Below are 18,835 nucleotides of genomic sequence, written 5' to 3' on the forward strand. Positions count from 1 at the left end.
AGAAAAGATACAGTGACATACAGTACATGTAATATGTATGTTCATTTCAACCAAAACCAAACAAAAAAGCTACAGGTGGTCTAAGACTTTTGCAAAGTATTCTATAGTTATTAAGTGAATCCTTGCTGGCAGTATTAAGACACAGGTTCTGGGAATTTCTGCACAAAAGATAAAACACACAGAAGGTAAAAGTGAAGCTCCTGATTTAGTACAATGACACTATATGTCTTGGTTCATCTTCTGTTCCAAAACACAGAAACATCTTTTCAACATGTGTGTGTACAAGTAGGCCTCAAGGAATTTAGTGCATCTGAGACGTCCGCTGAGTATGTGTGTGTGTGTGTGTGTGTGTGTGTGTGTGTGTGTGTGTGTGTGAGAGTAGTCAGACAAGTGTCATGTATCACGGAGTCACAGTTTAATGGGCCAGTTAATAAAAACCAGGCCAGAGGAGACAGATAAACTATAACAGACCACACGCATACAGCACACACACACACACACACACACACACACACACACTGCATCTAACAGTTTATGTGCATCGTCAGTCAGTCTGCTAAAAAGGTAACGGCTGACACTATTACTGTTTAATCTGTTAGTCTATGATACCTAGAAAACAGCTGAAATGACCATTACCAACTACTGAAGTTTAGGTCAATATTTTGTGAGTTGTTTTATTCTTTATAAATGACTATGAACACATTTGTTGAGGAGGAAGTTGTTTGAATTTGTTTGACTAATATCATTTTTGTCCCTCTCAGGGTTGCATCCTCTCATCCTTAGGCTATGTCCAGAAGAAGACGCTTGCAGTGTCTTTCTTTTGCGGATTCTAAAAGTTTTGCGTCCATACATGTATTGTTTCAAGAAATATCAGCGTCCAGATGGAAACAGGAAAACTGGGTTAAACCGGTGTAATATATATGCCACATCTATATGTGGCGCTGTACACAAACAGACAGAACCCCCCCCTCCAAAAAAAAAAAATAATGCGATTGAATTTTTTTTATGAACCTATTTTTCATGGAGTTACAAAAATGTCCACTCACCTGGACACCATGTGTTTAATATTAGAAACAAAAAAAACATGTATTTACTGATATACTGTGTGAAATCTATGAAAAAAAACATGTTTAATGCTGCTGATCTGATGTTTTCTCACATTTTAACACACTCTAATACTAGTTATTACTCACTTCATGGAGATAATATGCAAAAAAAAAAAAATTTTTGTTTAAAAAAGCAACCAAACCCCCCCCCCCCCCCCCCGTTAATTACAGTCTAATAATAATTAGTAGTTGTTGTTTTTTTTTTTTACACTCAAACATGTTACTGCAGATTAGGTCTATCTAGAATTGGATGATGGGATGATGGATAAGTGTCCACTGTGTTGGCTGATATTGATCTAAAACAACAAAATCCATGAATATACAAGAGAACACCTTTGAACAACTGTCCACTGTAGTGACCAGTATGAATGAAAGGGTTAAGGAATATGACATGCTTTTTTCATGAAGTATATAAACAATATTTAGCTTTTATTCTTATAGACCCTATCGAAAGAGAAATTCAAGTTCTCAGGAAAATCGCCGCTTATCAATTAATCGTTAAGCGATCGATAAGGTCAACCAACTAATGATTAATGAATTAATCGATTAAAAGATATTAAATTTTTATGGATTTACATAATTTTGTTGCCGTGTGGACAAGCCCTTAATAAAGTAAATAAACTTCCTCTCCCTCAGGCTACCTCTGTCCTCTTTCTGTGCATCCTGTTAACCCACTAACTGATACACAAAAACATGCAAACTTCCTTCTTCTCTACCCACAATGTCCATATTTCATCCTAAAGATCGTCACAACCAAATGGTTTACAGTCGTGTTTCTAATCAGACCCAGAACAGAGTATGTGTGTGTGTGCGTGTTTATGTGTGTGAGGAAGAGGTCTTGAGGAATGTCAGGAATGTCTATTGTTCAGTTTGGGAAGGAGTGATGGGGGGCAGACTATTGTGTTTCATGGTTCTTGGCACCGCAGACCTCAGTCTTGCCCCAGTCTTCTGGGACCCTGTGGTACAAAACTCTAAACAACGGGATGTGTCTGTGCGTGCATGTGTGTAAGTGTGCATGAGCATGTGTATGTTTTGTCCATCCATCTGTCTGCGGTTTTATCCAAACAACGGGATGAATGTCAGTGTGTGTGTGTGTGTGTGTGTGTGTGTGTGTGTGTGTCTGTGTGTGTGTGTGCACCCACAGACCTCTCTCTGACAGTCTGAAATGGGCATCTACTACTAAAATGAAAAAAAAAAGCCAGTCAGCATGTGGACAGAAGAGCTGAACTCTTCCAGGAAAAGATGAAAACAAATGTTTCAGATGAACAAGAACAAACAAACTGTGAAATTGAGTAGCACAGCAGAAGCAGCCGACGATCACCAGGTCAACACTCTGGCCCGGACCAAAAACAGTGGGTGGGATTATTTAGGTGAAGCGTGGAAGTTTACCCCTGATATTTGAAATTTGACAAAGAATTCCTATGCCAGTCTTTTAAATGCATCTCGTAGTGCTTATTAGCAGTAAGTCAGTTGCAAGGAAGATGGCTGACATGTTGCCATATTAGTCTAATCCTGGGTTCAGACTTCACACCAATCACTGCTCAGGTCTTGGGTAAAATCATGAGGGAGGACATGCTAGTAACCAATCACTGAGAGCAAGAAGTGGTGTGTATGCTACGGCAGTGGTGGTCCCCAACCCCTGGTCCGTGGATCATTTGGTACCGGGCCACAAAGAAAAAAAAAACTGTGGTTAATATTAAAGCGATTTTTTCCATTAGTCTTGCGTAGATTTTATTTTGAAAAGCAACTGTTTCCGCCCTCACCTCACAACTGCAAGACTCTGGTGCACCGTTTCATGAATCAGTAGTAACACAAGCTAAAGAAATTAGCCAAAAACAAAATTCACTGGAGAAATTTTTCGGGAAGAAACGAGGAAACGATGGTGCTGCAGAAGGGTCACAGACTGCCTGCAAACAGAAAGCTGCATCTAGAAAGAAATATGATGATTCCTGCCTCAGTTACAGGTTCATCGCAACAGGTGACACACAAGCACCTTCAAACACATCAATCCATGTTTGAGACAACTTCAAATCTTTGTACATTCTGGATTAAAGTCAAAGCAGAATATACGGATATTGCCACAAAAGCCCTGAAAGTCCTTCTTCTGTTTCTAACCTCACATCTGGGTTTTGTGCGATGATGAATTACCAAGTAGCAGACTGGATCTACAGAACACACCTGGAGTGTGTGTCTCCCATCACCCCCAGATGGGACTGTCTAGTTGCAGGGAAACAAATCCAGGGTTCCACTGATTCTGCATTAGGGTGAGTTGATACTCTACTGTAGAATCATTGGAATTGCCTGATATACAGTGTAAGTGTCTCAGATCACATGCTCTGAAATGACAAAGGTTTTTGTTATTGGAACCCCCGCACCTCTTACCAGTCCATGGAAAATTTTCATGCATGAAACCGGTCCGTAGTACAAAAAAGGTTGGGGACCACTGTTTTAAATGCGTCTCGTAGTGCTTATTAGCAGTAAGTCAGTTGCAAGGAAGATGGCTCACATGTCGCCGTATTGGTCTAATCCTGGGTTCAGACTTCACACCACTCACTGCTCAGGTCTTGAGTGAAGTCATAAGGAAGGACACGCTAGTAACCAATCACTGAGAGGAAGAATGTAAACAAACAACGGCATCCAAAGCGGTGTGTATGCTACAGTAAAGAATGAAAACTAAATGTAGTTACTTTTATATCTCACATAGAGAACACAGTATGAGCAGAACACAGCATAAAAGACCACAGAACAAATCTTATCCATTCTGTGGAAACGTCAGGAAGCGTCCCAGATACAGCATTGGTTGTCATTTGCCATCACAAGTCGCTTTTCCATTGACGCTCAAATTGCACGAATATAACTTGTGCATAAAAATGTACCTAATGGAAAAACTGACAATATCGCCCAAACTCTCATCTTTCGATTAAAAGTTTTTCCGCTGGCAAGAGGTGGTTTTTCGGGCATAGTGCAATTGGTATATCACACAAAACTGCAATGGAAAGACCTTTTTCTGCAACTAGAGCAGGGTTGTCAAACTCATTTTAGTTCAGGGGCCACATCCTCCCAGTATGATCTGAAGGGGGCCGGACCAGTGAATTAATAACATAATAATATATAAATAATGCCAACTCCAAACATTTCAATGTGTTTTATAGTGAAAAAAGTAAAATTACATCATGGAAACGTTTACATCTATAAACTGTCCTTTTAAAAATGTGAATAACATGAACAACCATGAAAAAACTGAAATTTATTAGGAAAAATAAGTGCAATTTTAACTCTGTTTTGCCTCTGCTTATCATTTGTAAATGTGCATTACAACTTACAGATCATGATGGATCTGCAAATACACAAAATATTTGAGTAACTGGCAGAAAATTAGTAAAACTGCACTTACTTCTCTTAACACATTACTAGTTTTTCATATTTTTTGTGAAAGGCTAGTTTGTATATTTACACTTTTTCATGTAATTTCACTTTTTCACACTAAAACAGAGGAAAAATTTGGAATTGTGAATATCTGTAGGTTTTTATGGTAGTATTTTACTGATCTGACTCACTTGAGATTAAAGTAGGGCTTTTTATGGCCCCTTAAGTAAAACGATTGACTGTTAATATCTTGAGTGTAATTTTTGTATTTCACTAATTCATCCTACGGGCTGGACTGGACCCTTTGGTGGGACAGTTTTGGCCCCCGGGCCATATGTTTGACACCTGTTAACTAGAGTCACGTGAATAAAAAAACAAAATGGATGTTGATGGACGTTACAACAAGCGAAGAAGAAGAATTTTAAAAGAAACATGGTGCAGTATGTGTGGACACACCAGGAAACCCAATAATTTTTAAATTTAATAGAGTGTTTTTCAACCTTGGGGTCGAGACCCCACGTGGGGTTGTCTGGAATTCAAATGGGGTCCCCTGAAATTTCTAGCAATTGATTAAAAACGTACTTACAAAAAAATGTATGGTGAGTTGGGAGAGACAATCCCAATCCATAAAAGACATGACAAACTGTGAAGCTGAAACTGAAGCACTGTGGTTCTGTTTATCTTTCTAATGTTCATTGTGTCGGTTTCAGATGCTGCAGCTCTTTCATAATTCGTAGTTTGAGTTCTTGTTTGTTCAGTATTAATTGTCAGCCTTGTAAATCCAAGATGGATTGGCTGTACATATCCTGACTAAGGAAAATCAAATCCTCACTTTGTGCAGTAATCTACACCTGGATTTTCTGCCTCCGTCCATAATAATATGCATTATATAGACTAAATGTCATCTAAAACCAATGTTTAGAATTTTAGCAAAAAAAAAAAAAGTCTACGTTTTGAATGTCTAGGGTTGCCAAAAATTTGTGATGTTAAAATGGGGTCACGAGACAAAAAAGGTTGGGAACCACTGATTTAGTATGAGATAGAGGGGTAATATATAACAATAATGAATATATCTGTAAATCAACACAATATTTATTTTTGTCACCATGTTTATGGAATGACTTCTCGTGTCATCTCGCGATACTAAATAAACAAATCATAGCGTTTGTGATTTAATGGAAAAACCGACATTACGTACTTCCGTTTTTAAAACATTTAGTAAATACTGGTAAAGTTTTACGCAGATGTCCAATGGAAAAGCGACGACAGAAACACAAGTAAAGTAATTCATTTAACACCTGACACACACTGTAAAAAACTGACCAGACATCAGCCACATCAGCCATAATAATCAGCCTGATCCTGGCATGAGTAAATGCAAATGTACGGCATTTATTCAGCTCTTTTCACTTTTCAAAAATGTGACTTGAAATAGTAACAGACCAGTAAATGGGTTGCTTAAATAATCAGCCTCATGTTTATATCAATATACAATTTGAAGGAATGACTTAAACATTTCCAATTGTTATTTTAGCTTTCACTCCCCAAAAATAGCCCCACCTATAAACTCTTTCTCACCCACTTTCCCTGTTGTTTTTTTTTATTTTAGATTCTTTCTTCCTCCTCCCTGTCGAGCCTTCGGCAAAAAGAAATGTCTAGTTAACGTGTAGGAGAGATGAAAGAGCAAAGTGAGATGAAAGCGCTTTGTCATTTAAACCTGTTTACCCTGTCCAAATGTCGCGCTATCTGCCTCTTGTAATTATCAGTTTAATTTCCTCGTGTTCATTCGTCATGTCATTGTAAAGGCACTGTGCTGCCACGTCACTCCGGGCTGACTCTGTTCGGCTCCCCTGTAATGAAGATCTCTCTTTCCCCACATTTGTTTTGATTTGCTACTGAATTTGAGAGAGATTTCCTTCCTTCAAATGCAAAGTTTGCATTGTTTTGAGAAAGTGATGTGATTAGATTAACATTGCAAAACCACACATTTTTCTCATGACAGGGGAAGAGTTTGTTTGTTTTTTTAAAATAAAGACATAAATAAAAACAAAACAAATCTATACTGATGTGTCTGAAAGAGACCCAAACTTTTACCCCATTCATCTTCAGAGTAAAAGCAAACACAATTTTATTGCATTTTTTTCTTTTTGTTGCTTGTATGTTTGTGTCATCAATGGCTGCACTAAAGATCAGTCTGAAATCGTCCAAACAAGGTCAGAACTGTCTGAACCAAAGATCAAAAAAGGACAAACTTCAAGGATAACAAGTGTTCAGAGAACGCAAACCTCCGCCAAGCACCCCGAATGGTGTGCATGTGTGGATCGACTGTTTCTTTTTAAACTGAACAGTTTCAAGGTTGTTCCATACAGCAGAAAAAGTTGAAGCCTGGTACCAGTCATGTGTATGTCAAATTATATTAAATTCCAATCAATATTTGTTGAGTTATAATGAAAAATGTGTAGTAAATGGGATTGTCAATGTTAAACTGAAATGTCCACAGAGTCCACATTCCACAGTGGATGTGGACAATTTTGTGCCAAATACAAGATATTGTTATAAGCTACGGGTGGATCAAATTGGAGGCTAATCAGAGTCGTTTTGAATTTTTTATGAATTTTGAAAATTGTCAGAACATAGTAATTAATCATTTGTAAAAGGATGAAATGTATGATTATTAGCGGATCTCAGAATGACTCCTCCAAAACATGAAATGGGAGTAATTCATCTGGATTCAGCATCTGGCGGTCAACTGTGGTATTACACACCAGCTTCAATTTCCAGACATACATAGTTGATGTCGATTCTAGTCTACATTCAGCCTAAACATACGCACAGACACAACTGTACACATGCACTGCTGCATCTAAGAGGCCATGTCCGGTTCTGTCTGCTGCTGTAAACAAACTGTTTTGTCTTTATTCGCCTCTGTTCAAAAACACACACAAGCGCATTTCACCAACACATTAGGTCCAAGCTGGACAGGAAGTAGGGTGGGAAAGAACAGGAAATGATGCAAAAGCTAAAGAATGTCCTCCTACCTCTTTCACGGCTGCCCACAGAGAGGACTGACACACACATACCCACACACACAACCATTAGAGTGGCATCTAACAAAAGGTCTGCAAAAACAGGAAGTACTATAGAAGAAACATTTCCAGGTCGGGCCAACCAAACATCCAACATTCTTTCCTTTCCAGAAATATATTGGAAAAATCATCACTCACCTAAAAAAAAAAAAAAAAAAAAAAAAGCACCCAAAAAAGATTTAAAGAGACATAAATACCCCCGCTGTGTAGCAATGACAGAACATTTCACAGAGAAGGCAGAGGGCTGAAAGGTCACACAAGCACTTAAAGAAAGGAAAAATGGTGTTGGACGTTTGGGATTGTGGGAAAAAAGTTCAGTTTAACCCAAAATGTGCCCAACTGACTGATGCTAAATGGCTGTAATATTGTATTCAGTAAAATACAAATATAGTATGAACTATGCATGTTACTAACATTATGTTTTATAATGTGAGTGTTTGTGTTTTATACCATTGTGGGATTCTGGGTAATGGTATGCTTTTAGGTAAAAACAAACATAGGACTAATGACCAATAACAAGTTGAATTTGCGAGGTTGTCAGGTTCTGCCGCTATGTTAGAGTCCTGTGGTCATGATGCAGGAAATGCATATGAAGTCATCCAATCAGTGCGCAATAGTAACTATATTGATCTCTAACCATTTTCGTGTTATAAGCCAGGGGTGTCAAACTTATTTTAGTTCAGGGGCCACATTCAGCTAAATTTGATCTGCAGTGGGCTGAACCAGTAAAATAATAACATAATAATATATGAAGAATGTCAACTCCAAACTTTTCTTTATGTTTTAGAGAGAAAAAAGTTAATTTACGTTATGAAAAGGTTTACATCTACAAACTGTCTTTTCAAAAGATGTGAATAACATGAACAAACTGAAAAAATAAGTGTAACACCTCAGTTCATCATTTACACATGTACATTATAACTTACAGATCACAGTGGATCTATAAATACACAAAACAATCAGTAACAGGCAGAATGTTCTTTAAATTTGTACTGACTTCTCTGAAGACATTTCAGGTTCTTCAAATTTTTTGCAAAATTATACTTTATTTTAGTGTAAATACATGAAAATATTTACATTTACAAAGATGAAAAATTTGGACTTGTCATTATTTATATGTTATTATGATAGCATTTTACTGAATCTCACCCACTTGAAATTGAATTGGTCTGAATGAGGCACTTGAATGATTGTTAATATCTTAGTGTAATTTTTGCATTTCACAAATTCATCCCAAGGGCCCGACTGGACCCTTTGGCGGGCCAGATTTGGCCCCCGGGCCACATGTTTGACACCTGTGTTATAAGCCATCAAAATATGGACCATTGTAAGAAAAGGCCAATTTTTTATATTTAAAAAATGTGTCAAAAATTTTAAAATAGACATTTCTCTACAGTATGAACAATTCACAGTGCTTTACAAAAAATGGAAAAGAGAGAAGTTAAAAACCCACAATTACAATCAAAACATAATCAATAAAACATAAAAAATTAATTAAAATAAAGTAAACTAGAAGAGTGCAGCTAGAATCCTTTCAGTTGTTCTGTGCACAGTTGAACAGAGCCGTTTTCAGCCTGGACATAAACCTTGTCACAGTAGAGGCCTGTCTCACATCATCTGGAAGACTGTTCCAGAGTTTAGCTGCATGGAACTGAAACGCAGCTTCAGTGTGTTTAGTCCTGACTCTGGGCACCAGCAAAAGACCAGTCCCTGAGGTTCTCATGGTTCATATGGGACCAACATGTCAGAGATGTACTTTGGTACTAGACCATGGACAGACTTATGCCGCGTTTCCACTGCATGGTACCAGCTTGACTTGGCTTGGCTTGACTCGACTCAGGTACCAGGTCCTATTCCTGGTGACCGTTTCCATTACAGGCTACTAACGACTTTACAGTACATGGATGTCATAGCGATCCGGCACGTTACTTCCATGTCGTCTGCTCAGAGAGTTGCTGATAAACTCGCTCATTTCGTGTTGTCTCGTCAAGCTCATGTGCAATTTTTACGTCTGAACCTCCTCGACAAAACATGGTGTAGTTTTGCGGGCTGTTATCGTGTGTTAACCTACCGCTATATTTACTGCAAACTTCCGCATCTGTTTTTGTAAAACGGCGGGTCACAGAGATGACTCTCTGACCAATCAGTGGTCTGCAGTGTTTACATGTCATGTTTTAGTATCTGGTCCCCAGTCCTGGAACCTCGGCGGAGGTGATACCAAAAAAGTAGTACCGGGTACCAGATTCCAGGTCCTTTTTTCGTAATGGAAACCCAAAAAGGCCGAGTCAAGTCGAGCCAAGCCGATGCCACGTCGTGGAAACGCAGCATTATAGACCAGCAGAGCTGTTTTAAAGTCTGTTCTCTGAACAACAGGAAGCCAGTGCACAGATCTGAGCACAGGGCTAATATGGTCGTAAAGGTCAGATAAATGAGACCTGGCTGTCCAGACTGAAGTCACATTACAAAATACCAGATACGTATTGGATTTAGGACCACCTATGAAAGTGGCCTGGGTCGAGGGGGGGGTATAAACATGACAAATTCATGGGGCCCAGTATTTAGGGGGGGGGGCCCGGTGGATATAGGTTAGAAGTTGTGAAAATTTCATGTAAGATCCACTGTATAGGAGAGGTGTAGAATTCAGGAGGCAAACGTTGAAAGCATGTTAAGTTTCGTTTTCGTTTTCACAGTATCATAAGTGACGTTGTTTATGGATCGCACCTCCATGTACATTACCCCCCCCGGTTCAACAGACTGAGAGGACAGTCAATTTCTGTAGGGTCCACAATGATTATGCTTTCATGGGGCCCATAATTGGTAGCGGCATCCTGTCAACAATAATAAGATCGAAGCCAATTTGAGGACACTTATGGCGCAATTGATGTGACATTACTTACGGTGTTACATAGGCCTAGACCTCTAGTCTTTTTGGTTTGTTTAAGTGAAATACATTAAATGAAAGCTGTGAAATATGCAGCATTTCATTTTTAGGTGGCGTTTGTTTGAGTGAGAATGAGATTAGTTCCTGTATCCCTGTACAGTCTTGGTGAACATATAAGTGCTATTAGTAATTAGTGTTTTATTATGAACCCACAGCTGAAATGGAATTCAAGCAAAGTTGTTTGAGTATGTGGCCAATTACAGTACATTAGTAAGAAAGGAAATCGCAAAGGGCAAAAAGAGGAAGGACAGGCTGTAAAAAATCTGAACTAGCTGCAATCAGTGCATTTCTATAAAAATGTAACCCATACTAGCATCACTAGTATTCCTGTTGTTGTCTTAATTAAGAGGAAAATGCAGCAGTAGGTAACAGCCGTATGGGTTTCGTTCTTCCCATCAGCTGGCATTGTTAAAATGCTCATAAAGTATCACTCCTGAAATAAAACAAAAACAGGCCCAAACACACTGCAGCCTTATCCCTCCACTGAACTGCTGGGAAGGCCAGTAAATTCCTGTGGTTTGCCAAATTTAGCCTCCAGGCCTTTCTGTGGACTGCACTTCTTAAAACAGTTCAGGACAATGCAGTGAGTTTGGACTGACTATATTATACTGCACTGATTTGAGAGATGGATCACATGTTTAGTTACTGAAATAAACCAAAGACGCGTTAAAAAACTCACAAATTGTGCCTGAGCAATGAGTGCAAAAGAAGGTTAAAAAGAAAGAATGTGAGAATAAAATACACAATCAATCAAGCAGAGTATTTAAAAGCAAACATTTAACCGATACTCGAGATTTTGAGGATTACATGCAAGACTTCTAACATCTTTGCCGGAATCAGAAGCCATGGTAATCGACCGTTTTTTCATTTCCGTACTTCACTGTAATGGAACCTGTCAGATGCTGTACAACACACCTTTTACAAGTCCTATACAAGCGTCGAAACCTCGCAGCCAAAACAGGGTAGAAAAGTTGCACAAAAGAGGTATTTTCCAAGCCTTTGCTAAAGTCGAACAAATCATCTGCTCACCTCACCAACAGCACGTTTCCTTCCTCTGCATTTACATCATATAATTAAATCCACCATGGACATTTTTCCTTGCCTGCTCCCTTAGTCAAAAAGCCCATTTATTCCAAAACGGTACAACAGTATATATAATATGGTACCGAGGGAACCCCACTGAGTAATTTCCTGGTGTTTCCAAGCTGGAGTTTCAGTTATACAAACATTAATAATTAAAATATAACAGGAAAATCCACACTTTGCTTCAGACAGTCCACGAAAGTGAGGTTTAAATGTACCAGGGCTGTAAATGATGATTAGTTTTCCACTAAAAACAACTACTAAAATTTTCCACACCCTATTTAAAGAGGAATAAAATTATTTTAATTTGATCAACATTGTAGTTTATCAGATAAAACAAAGAAAAGCATAGAATTCTTACATTTCAGAGGCTACAGCTTGTCAAATTTTTGCTTTTCCAAAGGGTTAGGGTTATGTTCTTTTCATTTACTTACTGAAGAGTGAGTCTCTGTTCCCTGTTTTATGATTATATATGGGGGCTTCTATGAAACTGGTCCTTAAAGCAGGACAGAGGGGCTAAAAATTCAAACAAGATGTAGACTAATGTTATGATGCAAGTTTGGAAGCAATTTGGGTCCATCTTAAAATAAATATTTACTGAGATAAAAGAGAAACATTTTTCAGATATAATATTTTTATTTGATGCTCTCGCACAAAAATCTGCATGTAACACAGTAAAAAGGACACAAAAATTACGTGCTTCAATTTTATATATATATATATATATATATATATATATATATATATATATATATATTTTTTTTTTTTTTTTTTTTTTTATTCTCTCACAGGTACTTTTTGGGAATTTAAGTAAATATACAAGGCAGTGTTTCACAAAAATGACCCCTGTTGCAAAATCACTCACAATTTGTAAGTGTTTAAATGCGTGTAACGTGAGTGGACACAGTGGGTTTTGCGTGAAACCTCGAATTAGACAGAGTCATGAAAAACCTACACCTGGATTAGAAAAATGACTAGGATCGTTTTAATTTAGCACAGTGTCTTTATTTATAACGGTATATAAGACTATTTCAGGCGATGTTTTCAAGATCAAATGCACTGACACCTAGGTAGTTTTTCCTGTCCCAATTTTGGCCCCAATATTTTATTAAAAATTCATTAATTTTCAGATGGCTCAGAGCAAGACTATAATTTTTTTGCATTTATCTGAGGTCATTATAGGTACATTGTGGGGGGATATATGTTTAAATTTCACTTTTATTATTGAGTCTAAAAAGCTGGCAATGTGACAGATACTAAAATAAACCCAGTTTCATGGAAAGACCTATACAATGTTTTTGATTAGTTTTACTGCTGCATTAAAGGTAGGGTAGGAGATCCTGGAAAAAAGGTTTGAGCAAGCTACATTTTGAATATACAAAATTCAAAAGTCCAAACCCCCGCCCCCGGATCCATGCACTCTTACGATTCACCCCCCTTCTCCGTGGATCCATGCGTACCTCTGAATTCAGGCCTGTTCATCAGTATATTAGATTAGAAGTTGGACTTTTCACTTGTTATTTTGATACAAGTTCTAAGTAATCTCGGGCTAGTAAGAACATGTAATGTGCCTTTCACTTTTATGTTTGTCGGCAAAACAGCCTCAGTTCATACCTAGCTGGCTAATGTTACATTCCCTAGTGATTTATGCTTGCCGGCAAACTTTACATCTTAATATAGCTGATATAGCTAGCCAAGCTCTGGCTTCGTTTCCTGTACAAGTACTCCAAGCCTCTGGGAACGCGCAATTCGTGCATGAAGAGGGGTATGGGCAGAGGGGGGAGGGACAAATGGCAGTTGAGTTTGACAGACATATCACCATTCAATCATTTCGATGGGCCGGTTAAAATGATTGGATGGTGTCTTTTCAGTCCTGTACGTTCCACAGGTGACTAAAATGTTTTATTTTTGTGTTAGAGAATTTAGTTAATTGGTTGCAATTGGGATGTGAAGGGGATTTTAAGCAATATAGTAAAAAATGCTCCAGGAAAACATCTCCTACCCTACCTTTAATGTGTAAGTTGTACTTTACAGTTTCATCTGTTTAACGTTGAACTTCGTTGACATAGTTGATCTACAGAAATGCATCGTAGTCTTTAAGATCATTATGTTTGTGGTGTTGCTGTAAGTATAAATTTGGATAAAATTAAATACCTCACATTTGTACTTAACTACAGTAACAGAGGAAAAATACTTAATTACATTCCACTGCCAATAAGAAAAGGATGGAGTTCTACCATGTGAGAAACTACAACCAATGAAATGTGTATTTTATGGCTAAAAACAACCATATTGTCATAAAAAAAGCAACTGCAAATACATTTTCTTTTTTTTTTTTTTTGACTTATTGCACAATGATTGGTTTGTTTCCATTCTCTTGCACATGACAGGAGATGCTACCTTGTGCTTAACAATTAAACAGAGGTCACACACTACATTACAAAAGAACTGAAAGTCATTGGAATGCAATGTTTCCCTGACATTACTATCCAGTTGGAACCAGTTTCTCCAGAGGAGGACTCTTCAGGTCATGTATTGGGACTAAAACACGGTGCCTCTCTCTTCACTATCTTTATGACCAAGGCCATTTGTGTGGTTCAGGAACTAAGGGGTCGAGGTGTCCTTAAAGCAAAAGAAAGCATTGTCTTTGTCTAACAGCGTTTCAGTGAATTTCCACTCCCCAGTAAAACCTGACAGCTGATTTTCGACAGCGGAGCCAGTTGTTATTAATAGAAAACATGAGGCAATTTGTGTTTATGTGTGGATTTCCACTAAACGTCCTCCTCGTATTTAAATCCCTTTCACAGACACCATTAAGTTAGTAATGTTTGCACTATTTAACATTCATTACACACGTTTACGCTGTTTTTACATTCTTGATAATAACCTACTATATCAGAAAAAGAGAAAAAAAACATCCATTGACATGCCATCCATAGCACAACAGTCCCTATGTGTTATTAAAAGAGGTGGTAACGAGTTTTGGCTGTCGGCTGAGGGCCCTGTTCCACTGTTAAAACTATACAAGTAGAGCCAAGTGGGCAAATGGGAGGATTTCATCATCCCTCAGTGGGTAATATGTGTGTCTCAGTGTGTGTTTGTGTGTGTTTTGTCTGGCAGCGAGGGTTCCCTGTTCCTCCTGTAATGGCTAAAACCGCTCTGGCGAGGGCTGTGACGCGATTGGCAGAGAGTCAGGGTCAAAGTTCGACGGAGTCCCGCCCAGGACCGGAGCTAAGATTGGCCATTAGTGTCAGTAACTTGTCAGTCAAAGTGGGTTTAATTCAGAAGTGAGTGACTAAGGATAGAGACTTCCTGCCAAAGCACGGTTTGTATGAAAGCACACACACACATCCATAGACACAACACCGCACACATAAAGGGAGTCATAATGTTAAATGTTATTTTCACAAGGCCTCATTCTTGCACTTAAACTATAGGGTCATGTCATTTCCTCCGATATTCCTTCTTTTATAATATTCCTCTTGATCTCATCATCTTTTAAGAGAGGAAATGTCAAAATATATCAAGTTAAAATGATTAATTTTGAGTTTAGTTTGATGGAAAAACGTGCTGATCTGCAAGCATTCTACATGTTTTGGCTACAGGCGAAAGAAAACGCATGAATATCACAAAAAGGGGGAAAAAAATCTACATGTGAGTCAAACAATTATTATGGAAAAACTGATATTGCTGTAGTTGTAGCAGTGGTGTGCAGACTGAAACTTCTGATCCCCAAATGTTGTATTTCTCACATTAGAAGATATATATCTAATTTGAAATAATTTGTGGTTAGTGTGTTTTATCATCAATACAGTATAAAAGTATAAAATAACTACACATTCAGGATCTAGTCTAAATAATGAACTACTTGTCCTTCCTCTTGTCATTGTCATGTGTGAATTATGACTATCAGTGTGATCTTAAATCTAGTGAATATCAAATAAATACAGAAATATGTTCATGTATAACTCAAGTTCAAGTTCCGCTTGAGATTGTGGTCCCCTCACACATCAACACAAAACAACAGCAGTTGTTTTATTAGTACTAAAATGTTATTTTCATTGCCAAAAGTACATAAATATTTTAGAACAGGGGTGTCAATCTCATTTTAATTCAGGGGCCACATCCTCCTACCTTGATCTGAAGTGGGCTGGACCAATAAAATAATAACATAATAATATATAAATAATGTCAACTTAAACTTTTCACTATGCTTTAGAGCAGGGGTGTCAAACATGTGGCCCGGGGGCCAAATTCAGCCCGCCAAAGGGTCTAATCCAGCCCGTAGGATGAATTTATGAAATGCAAAAATCACGCATAAGATATTCACAAACATTTTCGTTCAGATTCCAAATACAAATCAGTCAAATGTATCACAATAACCTACAAATACTTACAACTTCTCTTTGTGAATGTAAACATTTTTATGTCATTTTCATGTATTTACACGAAAACAAACTATCATTTCACAAAAAAATGTAAATATCCTGAACAAATATGAATTTCAAACTTCCAAATTTCAACAATAATATAACAGTTACCAAATGTTTGTGTAACATTGTGTATAATGCACATGTACAAGTGATACATAAAAAAAATTGAACTTATTTTTCTTAAGAAATTTCAAGTAATTTTTTTTTGCTGGTTATTCACATCGTTATTGTTTGGATAGTTTGTAAATGTAAACATTTTCTTAATTTAATGGGGGGGGTTTGCACTAAAACAAAGAGAATAACTTGGAGCTGTCATTATTTATAGGTTATTATGCTATTATTTTAATGGTTTGGCCCTCTTGAGATTAAAGTGGGCTGAATGTGGCCCCTGAAAGAAAATGAGTTTGACACCCCTGTTTTAGGGAAAAAAGTTAAATTACATTACATCTACAAACTATCCTTTAAAAAAAAGTGAATTACATGAACAACCATGACAAAACTGAAATTTATTAAGAAAAATTAGTACAATTTTAACAATATTATGCCTCAGTTTATCATTTTCACATATGACAACGTACAGATCACAGTGGATCTACAAATACACCAAACATTTAGTAACAAGCAGGATATTGTTAAAATTGTATTTATTTCTCTTAAGACATTGCAGGTTGTTCATATTTGTTCAGGTCATTCACTATTGTGTGAAAGAATAGTTTAGAAATGCAACCCTTGTCAAAAGAAATTTTTAGTATTTTACTGATCCAGCCCACTTGAGATCAAATTGGGCTGAATGTGGACCCTGAACTGCAAAGATTTTATCAGGGTTCCCACTCTTTCCCTGAAATTATCTTCCAGAATATTTTCAGCCACTACAGAGACAAGTTATCCCGTCATACTCTAATAGATTTCCCCTCATTCTTTGGATGTGTTCTTTTCTACAGTTGTAACTTGCATTTACCCAGATTGTTTCTATGTTTATTACTCAGACATTTGATGTGCAGTCTATGGCTATAATTTATCTATGAAAAATATTTATGACTAATGTGTCAGAATAATGCAAACACACCCACAGATTACAGCGTAGCACTTCATTAGCCTGACAAACTGGAGTTACAATGTTCAACTGGACAATTCCCAACTCAACTTTCTCTTCTTTTACTTACTCTCCTGCACTTCCTCTAAAAATATTTGTATATTTTCAATAAATCATTGAAAAACAATTTTCCTATGTTTCATCTCAGTTTAGGCACACAAGGTCACACAGCAGAGTGAGGATAAACCATTTTCCAGGATAACTTTACTGTTTCCAGGACATTTGACCTTTTTTTTCCCCCATTTTCCATACGTTTTCCATGACTGGAAAATTGGTCAATCATTTTCCAGGTTTTCCAGGATGCGTGGGAACCCTGTGTATTTTTGCATTTGATGAATTCATCCTACAGGCTGAAGTAGGGCCATATGTTTGATACCCATGTTACACAAGTACTTAGGAAGTGTTTACTATGGATAAACTGATGCTTGACTTGACAAAGTGTTGAATTACTTGGTGCAGTCTTTTTCTAAAACATATAAATTAACCTCTCTATTACTTGTGTACAGCATGTGTACACAAGCGTACCTTTGCACTCACAAACACTCACAGAAACACACAAACACACACACTGGGAAAGCCCCGTTGGAGTCAGACATGCAGCGCATACCAGACGCTGACACACACACATAGCAGATTAAACTGGGTGGGATGCTCAGAACCAGTGGCATTCCTAAAGGCATGTATGCCATGTCCATTTGTCTGTCCGTCTGTGCATTTACATGTGTGTATGTGAGTGTACAGTAAACGGTGGTTTGGGTGTGTGTGTGTGTGTATAACAGCATTAGACAGGGTTCTGCCTGCCACACAAACAGGAGCAGAACCCCAGTGACTGCTGGACGGCTGATCTGGTTTCAAAGCCAGAACAAGATGTGGATCTGCCAAACAGCTGTCTGAAGGACTCAGAGAAGACAAAGTAACAGTTGGAACACCAGTAAAATGTTCGATGCTGGTTTTAGGTTTAGTTCTGTTGACTAGTATGGAAAATATTCAAAACAAAGGAAACAGAAAAAAGTGTGTTTTCTCTTTAACTTGTGTTTCTCTGAATGACTTGTTAATTATTAATTTGGTGCATCTCCTCCCACATCCACTGAGTGGCAACAGCATTGAACAGTTTTATTATGAAGACGTCTGAATATCAAGATGGAATTAAAGTGGCAACAAGATCCCAGGGATGCAACGGTAAAGGTTATCCACGGTTCGGTATGTATTTTGGTTCTTGAGTCACGGTTCACGGTACGGTTCGGATGCAGAGGCCAGCTGGAGCCAGGCTGTACGCCGAAACGTAACTGGGAGCTGATGGAGAGCCTCAAGGTTCATTTATGTTCCTTTACGTACATAAATAGGTTCATCTGTTTCTAACGTTGTCATGAGTAGTGATGGGACTTTTGGCTCTTTGAAGGGAGCCGTTCAATCAGGAGCCGTTCACTGAAAAGAGCCGTTCAAAAGACTGGCTCTTTTATGTTTTTTGCATCATTTTGAAACACCAATGTTTTAATGACTAAATAGGCTACATGTGATGATTGATATTTGCATTTTAAAGGTGTTTAATTGGCGCGGCAGTAAATATTATCTTACCGTAAAAAGAATAGTTAGTTCAAATGTGTGGGTAAATACATGACATGAGAGGTGACATTAGGCAAATGCTGGAATTTGACAAAAAACATCACGGTACATTATGTGGACTAGTCTGTGGCCTAAAAATGAAGAAGAAAATAAAACGTTTTCTT

At 37.8% G+C, this 18,835-nt stretch overlaps 1 protein-coding gene and 1 long non-coding RNA gene across 2 annotated transcripts in view; one reads left to right on the forward strand and one right to left on the reverse strand.

Moving 5' to 3' along the window:
- Positions 1 to 18,835, reverse strand: part of shroom4 (shroom family member 4) — a 142,653-nt gene that overhangs the window by 60,098 nt on the left and 63,720 nt on the right. The window lies entirely within an intron of this gene.
- On the forward strand, positions 2,588 to 18,414 carry LOC115438563 (uncharacterized). Its single transcript, XR_003938105.1, has 3 exons — positions 2,588 to 2,598; positions 5,136 to 5,142; positions 18,278 to 18,414. It is a non-coding gene; the product is annotated as an uncharacterized LOC115438563 (long non-coding RNA).

This window comes from Sphaeramia orbicularis, chromosome 18, assembly GCF_902148855.1.
Source record: "Sphaeramia orbicularis chromosome 18, fSphaOr1.1, whole genome shotgun sequence".
In the NCBI taxonomy this organism is placed as follows: domain Eukaryota; kingdom Metazoa; phylum Chordata; class Actinopteri; order Kurtiformes; family Apogonidae; genus Sphaeramia; species Sphaeramia orbicularis.